This window comes from Papaver somniferum, chromosome 2 (assembly GCF_003573695.1).
Source record: "Papaver somniferum cultivar HN1 chromosome 2, ASM357369v1, whole genome shotgun sequence".
In the NCBI taxonomy this organism is placed as follows: domain Eukaryota; kingdom Viridiplantae; phylum Streptophyta; class Magnoliopsida; order Ranunculales; family Papaveraceae; genus Papaver; species Papaver somniferum.
In genome coordinates, this window is record NC_039359.1 from 143868880 (window position 1) to 143880700 (window position 11821).

At 36.6% G+C, this 11821-nt stretch overlaps 1 long non-coding RNA gene across 1 annotated transcript; it reads right to left on the reverse strand.

Moving 5' to 3' along the window:
• Positions 1 to 8300: 8300 nt before the first annotated feature.
• Positions 8301 to 10629, reverse strand: LOC113354063. The gene is made up of 3 exons (XR_003361657.1): positions 10459 to 10629; positions 9690 to 9746; positions 8301 to 8562 (listed from the first exon to the last, which is right to left on the reverse strand). It is a non-coding gene; the product is annotated as an uncharacterized LOC113354063 (long non-coding RNA).
• Positions 10630 to 11821: the final 1192 nt, after the last annotated feature.

The following is an 11821-nucleotide window of genomic DNA, read 5'->3' on the forward strand; positions in this document are numbered from 1 at the left end:
CACCGAGAAAAGTCTATCAAAAGGATAAATCTGTCTCCCACAGAAAAACCCTAGGTTTTGTTCCGTCTTAAGATATAAAATCAAGGTGAACATGAACCAATTGATAATTCGGTCTTATATTCCCGAAGAACAGCCTAGATTAATCAATCACCTCTCAACAATCCTTCTTGACTACACAAGCGGTTTGTCGAGGAATCACAAACAGTGAGATGAAGATGTTTGTGACTTCTTTATCTTGCCTATCGGAGAACTCTCACGATCTCAAGACAATCAAAGATTGTACTCGTACGATAGAAGATGCAAGATCAGATCATACAACTACGATAAAATTAGTATCGGTCTGGCTTCACAATCCCAATGAAGTTTTTAAGTCGTTAACCTGGTTTTAGAGAAGAAAACCAAAGGTTAAAGGAGAATCGACTCTAGCGAGCGCACTAGTATCACACAGACGTGTGGGGATTAGTTTTGCCCAATGCTAGATGTCTCCTTTATATAGCCTTCAAATCAGGGTTTTGCCTTAGTTACAAAGCAATCCATATTCACCGTTAGATGAAAACCTGATTTAGATTCAAGCTAATATTTCTCAACCGTTAGATCGAAAACTTAGCTTGTCACACACACTTGGATAAACGTTTACTGGGTTTGTGAAAACCATGCCCAAACGTGTACGTGTATGTTGGTTCAACATAGTAACCCAAAAGGTTAACCATACGAGCATTTCATATTAACCTAGTTATTCTTCGCCATAACTAGTTCAATTGACTCAAATGAACTAGTTAGAGAGTTTTTCAATTTCTATGAGATCTTATGTAACTACACAAGACACAATTGAAACAAAGATGATTCGATTCGATGAATTGGATCATGAACTTTATAGCCACGGTTTGCATAAAGCATTCCTTAGTAATTTAAGTTTCATGTTCAGAGCACATCTTTAGATCATAACCACTTAAACTCACAAACAAGTTCGCGGACTTAAGGAAACCGGCAGAGTTTTCCAAACTCAGCAGAAAATCTCGGCAAAAAGACTTTTGCCAGTTCGCGGACTAGGTTCGCGGACTTACATGCAAACGAGTTTTTGGAAAATCCCAGCAGAAATTCCCCGTATAAGAACTTCCGTCAGTTCGCGGACTGGGTTCGCGGACTTTGGCAAAGGAAATTCCTCCGGTTTCTCTCAATAAATAAAGTTCGAAAACTTCGGATTAAGGAATACATGGTTATGTAATCTAAACTCTCATTCCAATCATTGAGACATTCTCAGAGGACGTTATATAGCGGTTATTCACAGACCGTTTCACGTCAGAGCAATTCTCAAAGTAATTGAAACTTTTCATGACTTTCATCACTAGGTGAAGATAAACTTGATCAAAACGAAACGCTTTACCAACACATGATTTCGAGAAAAAGATAAGTAATGCATACTCAGCTCGAAATGTCAAATGTGTATGATCCAGTCTATATAGCGTACGACTTTTTGTCTCATAAGAAGTAGGAGATAGAATAGATAGACTTTTGGGTCATAGATAAGTTCAAGTCTCCACATACCTTTTTGTTGATGAAGTTCCACGGTTCCTTGTATAGATCTTCGTCGTTGTATGATGAATCGCCATGAAGTCCTTGATCTCAACTACACTTTTCTATCCTAGTTTGAGACATAGCTATGTAGACTAGAAATCAAGACTCATAGTTTTGATCACTAACATTGACAAACATGCTTGATATAACAACACATGCGAGGTCGACCGAGCTATGCTCTAACATATACTATATATATCAAAAAGTAATATATGGTTTGATAAGATAATCCTTACTTCGCATACAACAGTAGGGTATATTTATCAAAAACAATTCATGAGTTTGTTTATTGGTATAAGCTTAGTTTTGATAAAGAGGCATCAATGCTAACAACCGAGTAATTTAAATTCCCACCTCTAAACACAAATCAAACCTTAACCTCCGTAGCTCGCCTATCGAAGCCAAAGACACCTTAAACACACATAAATTAAGTTGGAATGACAAAACGACTCAATTGAAAACGACTTAAGAACATAACAAGCTGATATGGACAAAAGTATTAACCAAAACATCGAATTCTAGATCCTCACATCGACATGGAACCATTGGAGACATTTAAAGGAATTACCAGTAGAAGTCTAAGGCTAAAACAAGATGCAAACATGTCCATTTCGTTGAAAAAGTAACTGCCGTGAGTATAGAATAGCAGTCACCAAAACTGGTACATCTCACAACGAGTAAATTAGAGTTGAGCACTTAACACCACGATTCCATCATCATTCAGAGGCCTACTTTTCAAAGTGAGGAACTTTAATTCCAATCATAAACTATAATGCCTTAAAACATGTCAAAATGTCACCTGAAATCATGAAAAATTATGGTGTGCTGTAGTGCAATTCAATTCAACAAATTTTCATAAGAATTCAAAAATTTATGGTGTCATGTAAGATCACAATATATCTGATTCCAAACCCTAGCACAGTTCTATCCCTATCGTGCATCGGTAGTATGAGGGACTAATATAGATGGGTTTCAAGTGGAACCCTAAATAGTTCATATACAGATCAACAATTGATAGTAGTGGTATCTGAATCAAAATATACATATCAAATTGGTTGAAGCATTGTTGTATAGGATTTCAATTAATTGAAACAAAGTTATACCGACAAGGTTGAAATCATACCGTTAACCTTCAATCAAGAACACAAAGAGAAATGCCCCCCTTTCGATTACTCTTCAATTTTCCACGGGATTCAACTAATTGAATATGTTCAAGATTATTACTCTCTTTTCTCTCAGGACGAAGTCGGGAACTGAAGCTACTTCTGTTTTCTTTTCTTTCTTTTTTCTCTTCTCACTTAGATTTTACTTTCTATACAACAGGTGTTGAGAAAAGAACATAGCAGAAGATAAGTTCGAAAGTTTAACCAAATCTTTAATCTTCTTGCCAAACATACCCTAACCATAAGAACATATTTCATAAAAAGTATCTAACACATTACTAAGCTAGTTGACACCTTCAAACAAGCATACAAAAACCGACATTCAGCATCCTTAAGATAGTTGATACAAAGCAAAAGCTATCCAACCGCATGGTTGGTATTCCAAAAATAACGTACGAAATATTAGTGACACAGTTATCACTAATTGAACCTACATAAAACATTAAACAAGAGATTAAACACTACATAACTTTTTTTCCTCGAAAAGAATACTAACATACCTCAAGTGAACAAATTGGGATACTGAGCCCGTATGTCTGATTCTTTCTCCCAAGTAGCCTCTTCGGTATTGTGATGAACCCATCGCACTTTCATAAAAGGGATGATTTTATACCTCAAAATTTTCTCCTTACGGTCCAGAATTTCTACCGGCCCATCTTTATAAGAACCATTATCTTCCAATGGTAGAAACTGCCGATCTAACACATGAGAAGGATCTGATTCGTAACCACGTAACATAGACACATGAAAAACATCATGAACCTGACCCATGCTTGCTGGTAATGCAAGCCTGTAAGCTACTTCCCCAATTTTTTCAACAATCTGAAATGGACCAATAAACCGAGGTGCGAGTTTTCCCTTCAATTCAAACCTAGTAACACCCTTTCTTGGTGATACTCGTAACAACACATACTTCCCAACTTCAAACTGCAAAGGACGTCGACCATGATCTGCATAACTTTTCTGCCTACTCTGAGCTTCCCGTAGACGTTCCTTAATGATTCTAATATTCTTTGTGGTCTCTGCAATTATTGTTGGACAAGTCAACAAACTATCTCCATCCTCTGTCCAACAAATTGGTGATCTACACGGTTGCCCATATAAAGCTTCAAATGGTGCCATACCAATACTTGTCTGATAACTATTGTTGTAAGCAAATTCATCTAACGGCAAATGATTCCTCCAACTACCTTGAAAATCCATCACGCATGCCTTACTCATATCTTCCAGTATACGAATAACCCGTTCTGACTGTCCATCTGACTGCGGGTGATAAGTTGAGCTAAGATTAACATTGGTACCAAATGCTTTTTGAAGACCCTTCCAAAAATCATATGTAAACTGAGCACCCCTATTTGATATGATGGACAACGGAACACCATGTAATCGAACAATTTCAGAAACATACACCTGTGATAACTTGTCAACTGAATAAGTAGTCTTGACTGATACAAAATGAGCCGTCTTCGTTAATCTGTACACCACAACTCATATGGAATCCATACCATCACTAGTTCTAGGCATACCACTAACAAAATCCATTGTAATATGCTCCCACTTCCACTCTGGAATAGTTAAGGGTTGAAGAAGACCACCTGGTAACTTATTTTCATCCTTTATCCATTGACATGCCAAAAATTTCTTCACAAACCCAGCAATATACTTCTTCATTCCGGGCCACTAGAAATTTCTCCTCAAATCTCTGTACATCTTAGTGCCCCCTGGGTGTATAGTGTAATGAGATCGATGTGCTTCGTTTAATATTTTCCTTCTTAGTTCTAAACCCTTTTTTCGGCACCCACAATCGACTCCTAAAACGAAGAGTTCCATCAGCATGTAGTTTCCAATCCTTATTGTCCTTGTCTTTAGCCATAACCAGATACTTCTCAGATTCCCGATTTCCAACCTGAGCATCGAATATCCTCTGAATTAGAGTACTTTGTATTGTAATTTAAGCTAAATAACTTGTGAAAACACTACCCTCTTCTGATTCTTGAAATATATAATCTACAGCCTCGTCCAACAACATCCATTCCATAACCATCATGTGTGCCAGAATACCTTCTTTCTTACGGCTAAGAGCATCAGCCACCACATTTTCCTTACCCGGATGATATAATAAAGTAAACTCGTAGCCTTTCATATACTCCATCCAACGCCTCTGCCTCATGTTCAAATCCTTTTGTGAGAACAAATATTGTAGGATCTTATGATCAGAATACAACCTGAATTTCTCACCATATAAATAATGCCTCCATATATTCAAAGCAAACACAACTGCTGTCATCTCTAAATCATGCGTATGATAATTTTTCTCATGAATCTTCAACTTCCTGGAAGCATAAGCAATGACCTTCCTATTTTGCATTAACACACACCCAAGTCCAACAGAAGATGCATCTGTATACACGTCATAAACAACCCCTCGCTTCGGTACTGTCAGCACTGGTGACGAAGTTAAACGATCTTTCAACTCTTGGAATGCAGACTCACACTCAGCTGTCCACTCAAGCTTAACCCTTTTCTGTGTCAACCGACTCAATGGAGAAGAAATTTCAGAAAAACCTTGCACAAACCAACGATAATAACCGCCAACCCTAAGAAACTTCGAATTGATGTAGCTGTTCTTGGTTGTTTCCAATTTAAAACACTGTCAATCTTTGAAGGATCTACTGCAATTCCCTCACTTGAGACAATATGACCGAGAAAGTTAACTCACTCAACCAAAACTCACACTTACTAAAATTTGCATAAAGTTGATTTTCACGCAAGGTTTGAAGAGCATTCCGCAAGTGTAATTCATGGTCTTCACGAGTCTTCGAATAAATCAGAATATCATCAATAAACACAATCACACATTCATTCAAGTAACGCCAAAGTATTCTATGCATCAAGTCCATGAATGTCGCTGGAGCGTTCGTCAAACCAAAAGGCATAACAAGATATTCATAATGTCCTAATGTTGTCCTAAATGTTGTTTTTGGAATATCACCTTCCTTAATTCTCAACTGATGATAACCTGGCCTAAGGTCAATCTTAGCTAAAAATGTGAAGTATTTCAACTGATCGAACAGAACAGATCATCTATCCTTGGAAGTGGATACTTGTTCTTGATAGTAACTTTATTCAATTCTCAATAATCAACACACAACCTAAACGTGTCATCTTTCTTTTTCACAAACAAACCAGGAGCACCCATGGAGAAAAGCTAGGTTGAATAAATCCTAATCCCATTAATTCATCTATCTGCGACTTCAAGTCTTTCTTTTCAAACGGAGCCTTACGGTAAGGACTCTTCGAAATTGGTGCAGTTCCAGGAAGTAACTCAATACCAAAATCTATATCTCTCTTAGGTGGTAACCCTGGCAGAACGTCCGGAAACACATTCTTAAAATCACATACCACAGAAATTGACTCTACTGATACCGAAGTTTCAGTGACACTAGCTAACATACCAAACCCATTTTCACCACCAGCCTTTTCCAACTTCTGAAACAGAATTTATGGCTTTATGGCACCCACAAATGCAAACGGAGGTTTACCAGGCATATGAAAAGTAACTACTTTCGAAAAACAATCCAGACTAGCATGATACTTAGCTAACCTATCCATACCAAATATGACATCAAAACCACACATTTCTAGCACCACCAAATCCGCAAGCAACTCTTGGTCACTAACCATCAACACACATTTCTGGCAAACTTGGAACGGAAAATTTTGTCTCCCTAATGGTGTAGCCAAACCTAACATCTTGCCAGTTCAGATACTATGCATAAATTAATAAATGATTGCGTAGATTCATAGTCAAACAACACATGAACTAGATGATTGAACAACAATATTTTACCTTTAACCACCTAATTGGTCGCAGAGCTGTCCCCCTCTATCATTGAGTAAAATACTTGACTTTCTTGTGATATCTCTGGTGTAGAAGTTTCAACAGTTTCCATAGCATATACCATTCCTTGTTGTGATGTCCATGTTGGTGTCTTACGTAACTCTACGCAATCTCTTCTAAGGTGAACCGTCTTTCCACATTCCCAACATCTTCTAAGGTTCGAATCAGGATTTGCTAGTGCAGCTGGACGTACTTGTTGAAAGCGCACCCACCTCCCACCTCCCTTGTGGTCGAAATGTATGCCCTTGTGGTCTAACTGAAGGTGGACGTGGTTCAGTAGGTATTGATGTCGATCCCATTTGCCACGGCCTTACTGGTGGTCTGTAGATCGTCTGACCAGGAAATGATATCATTGGTCGCTTTGCAGGATCTTGTCTTGCAGAAAACTGTTGCGTCCTTTCTCTAACTCGTGCTGCAAGTTGATCCCCTATCTCTTTTTCATAATTAAGAGACCGATTCAAAGCATCTTCATACTAAAGAGACCGATTCGTAAATATGAAAGTTGTTTTCGCATCTCGGGATCCATTCCTCTGATAAACTTCTTTGCTTTAGCTTCATCAGTGGCTATCAAATTCTCTTTATATTGCGACGAGCTTGTAAATGTGTCATTATAAGCACTAACGGACATTCCACCCTTTGTCAAAGACATGAAATCATAAAATTTTCTATCTCTTGCTGAATCGGGTACATACTTGTCCATAAATAAGACTTAAAACCTATCCCAAGTTATTGTTCCGCCTTCCGCTTTCATTACTGCATTTCACCAATCTCATGATGGTCCTCGAAATCTGTAGGTAACAAACTTAACCCAAGTGCTTCTATCATTGGATACATGTTCCAAAACTTGTTCTGCATTTTGCAACCATAAAAACTTGTTCTGCATTTTGCAACCATTATTCTGCCTTCTCTCGGTTTGGAGGGCTTCATGAATTCTTCTGGAGCAAGCTTTAGATATTGTTGAAATAACTACCCAAGGTGATGATGTTTCCACACTGGCACTGTCATATCATCTGGCGTTGGAGTATGACCTGTATTTACTGAATTATTTCCTGGCGGCAAAACCCCAAGCCTTTCTTCCAATAATCGTTGATGCTCCTTCATATCTGCCATGGACTTCATTAATATCTCCATATTACCGGTCTCAATTCTCTGACCAAATCCACCCTCTGATTCTTCAGTAAATCGACCCTCTGATTCTTCAGTATTATCAGCCATTCTCTTCCCACGCAACAAAGACATATATCTTAATATCTAAAGTTTTACAAGACATAATATAAGCACACTACGCACATATAACAGCAAACAGCCACTACTATATGCAATATGATTTTTATTCTTGATGTCTTTTAAATCATAGCTTTTACTAAGCGGCCATATAAGATCTACTAATGGGCTCTGATACCAACTCTGTAGCGCCCCAATTTCAGCAATCCGTAATTAATGTATAAATTCAAACTTAAGGTACTAATCTGCCAAAATTCTTTTTTTATTTTAGTAAGTTGCTAAACCAAAGAAAAGAACAAACGACGGAAGATTTTCAAAAGAGGTAACAACAAGAGTTTCCCTTGCTGAGAAAAATGATCATATGTACTGATTTAATCCTTACACATGATGAACACTTACAAAGTTTCAAAAGAAAGCATCTTAACACAAGATCATCTTAAGATTTTAAAAGGAATAATTTACATTCATAGCTTTACTAAACATATGAATACAGTGTGTTTTGTGATAGGTATATATATACACACAATCTACAAAAGTTGGACTTTAAGTTAAACACATCACCTTCAAAGACTACAAACACAGAACTGCCCCCAAAAAGATACCGGCAGTCACCTCCCTAGACATAAACCGAGACCCTTTACTCGACCCAAACACAAAACTCTCTTTCTCCCGAGTCAATACCAGTAACATCAACATTACCTGCCACTAAAAGGAGATGGAAAGAGTGAGCTAAACAAGCTCAATGGATACTTACACAACTCAAAAGTAATCATCAAAGTTGAAATTCAGATAATGCAAGTTTTCCACAAAACGTCGGTAAACCAAATCTGAAAGCATAACTAATAGTTGTAGCGTAATAGAAGTAAACCATTCATCACACTATAAATTAAATTCCATTCATTTCAGCAAACAAATATACTGAGAAACATAATCCTCCGGAGTAGCAAGGCATGACTATTGCGGATTCTTCAATGATCATTAAAGCGCCCTGAGGTTTCCGGCCTCGAAGTCATAAACGTTAAGTACCTTACCAGTACCTTATTCTATGTGTTCTCTACATACAAGCATTTAATAAAAGAATAAATAGAACTACCATTAATCGACAGAAACTCTTATCATGAAGAGCCCATACCAATCATGTTTCATAACATCTCCATCCATCTAAGGAGTTCTAAGAATCATAATCTAAAATACCAAATTATAGATAAACTGGATGCAATAGAAGTTGTAAACTTGCTAAAAGTAAACAATCATGTATATAGAACTTGTTCTCTCTTTGATAATAATATTCAGTGACAAAGAAAAACAACACACCTAATAAATATTAGTGGCAGCAATTTTCACCCTATATGTACTTAAACATAAGTATAAGGTAAAATGTGAGGGAACGTATTCTACACACCACAGATGGGAACATGTCCTTCCCGAAACATTCATAAAGGCATAAAGAATAGTTCAAGTTCTTTCGAATCAATGGAAAGAATAAAAGAAAGCAATACATCTTTAAGAAAATCAAAAATAATGTTACTGCCCATGTTTTAAATGTACCCTTCCCGAAATTCTGAATTGGTAACAAGAGTTGTTCAACCATATATTTAAGACGCACATTCTATAGCTATACAACAACACTATTATATACCTACACAAAATTCATTCATATACTATATATATCAAAAATTAATATATTGTTTGATAAGAAAATCCTTACTTCGCATACGTCAGTAGGGTATAGTTATCGAAAACAATGCATGAGTCTGTTTATTGGTATAAGCTTAGTTTTGATAAAGAGGCATCAATGCTTACAACCTAGAAATCTAAATTCCCACCTATAAACGCAAATCAAACCTTAACCTCCGAAGCTCGCCTATCGAAGCCAAAGACACCTTAAGCACACAGAAATTAAGTTAGAATAACAAAACGACTCCATTGAAAACGACTTAAGAACATAACAAGCTGATCTGGACAAAAGTATTGACCCAAACATCGAATTCTGGCTCCTCACATCGACATGGAACCATTGAAGAAATTTATAGTAATTACCAGTAGAAGTCTAAGGCTAAAATAAGATGCAGACATGTCCATTTCGTTGAAAAAGTAACTGCCGTGAGTAAAGAACAGCAGTCACCAAAACTGGTACATCTCACAACGAGTAAATCAGAGTTGAACACTTAACACCATGATTCCATCATCATTCAGAGGCCTACTTTTCAAAGGGAGGAACTTTAATCCCAATCATAAACTATAATACCCTAAAGCATGTCAAAATGTCACCTGAAATCATGAAAAATTCTGGTGTGTTGTAGTGCAATTCAATTCAACAAATTTTCATAAGAATTCTAAAATTTCTGGTGTCATGTAAGATCACAATATATCTGATTCCAAACCCTAGCACAGTTTTATCCCTATCGTGCATTAGTAGTATGAGGGACTAAAATAGATCGGTTTCAAGCGAAACCCTAAATAGTTCATATACGGATCAACAATTGATAGTAGTGGTATTTGAATCAAAATATACATATCAAATTGGTTGAAGAATCGTTGTATAGGAATTCAATTAACTGAAACAAAGTTATACCGACAAGGTTGAAATCATACCGTTAACCTTCAATCAAGAACACAAAGAGAAACCCCCTTTCGATTACTCTTCAATTTTCCACGGGATTCAACGTTCAAGATTATTACTCTCTTTTCTCTCTGACCGAAGTCGGGAACTCAAGCTACTTCTGTTTTCTTTTCTTCTTTTTTTCTCTTCTCACTTAGATTTTATTTTCTATACTACAGGTATTGAGAAAAGATCATAGCAGAAGATAAGTTCGAAAGTTTAACCATATCTTTAATCTTCTTGCCAAACATACCCTAACCTTAAGAACCTATGTGTCAAAATAAACATTCCCCACGTGTCTAATAGTCAGAAGATCCTACTTCGTAAAAAATATCTAACACATTACTAAGCTACAAGCATATAAAAATCGACATTCAGCATCCTGACAGTAAGTGATTGATACAAAGCAAAAGCGATCCAACTGCATCGTTGGTATTCCAAAAATAACGAAATTTTAGTGACACAGTTATCGCTAATTGAACCTAGATAAAACAATAAACAAGAGACTAAACATAGGATCGCTACAATTTCAATCATTGAAACATTATTTGAAGACGACAATAGTTGTCTCACACAAATTGTTAGCTTCAAAGCAATTTTTAAGTGATCGAATGATCAATACGAAACATTCCGAGTCTACATCAAATGACTGTCTCACACAAATCATGTAAGATGTTACAAGGCGATTTTCACATGATTATCTTTTGACTTTCGCCGAGAATAAAAGATGAACTTGGTTAAAGCGAAAGCTTACCAACACATATTTCGAGAAATAGATAAACGAGATAAACTCGTCTCGAAATATCAAATGTGTATAATTGAAGTATGTATAGCAATACGACTTTTGTCTCAAATAGGAGAAAAAGTGGATAGACTTTTGAGTGATAGATGAGTTCAAGTCTCCACATACCTTTTGTTGATGAAATTCCGCAAGTTCCCTTGAGTAGTTCTTCGTCTTCATTCGATGAACATTGTGAAGTCTAAAGCTCAACTACACTTACTATGCTAATCCGAGACTTAGCTATAAGTAGACTAGAAATCAATACTTATAGTTTTGGAAACTAAACTTGACAAACAAGCTTGAGATAACAACACTGCGAGTTCGACCGAGTAGTGCTCTAACAATCTCCCCCTTTGTCAATTTTAGTGACAAAAATTTCAATACATATGCGTTACACAATAGATAAACTTTGTAGCTTCTCATACAAATGCTTGATCTCCTTGGTTCTTCAACTCCAGTGATTCTAAATGTGTTCAACTCAACATCATAGTTTTTGAAGATACGCAGCTATAACAATGAGAATACAGTATCTCTCAATCATTGTTATACAGTGTCATAGTATTATTACACAACAT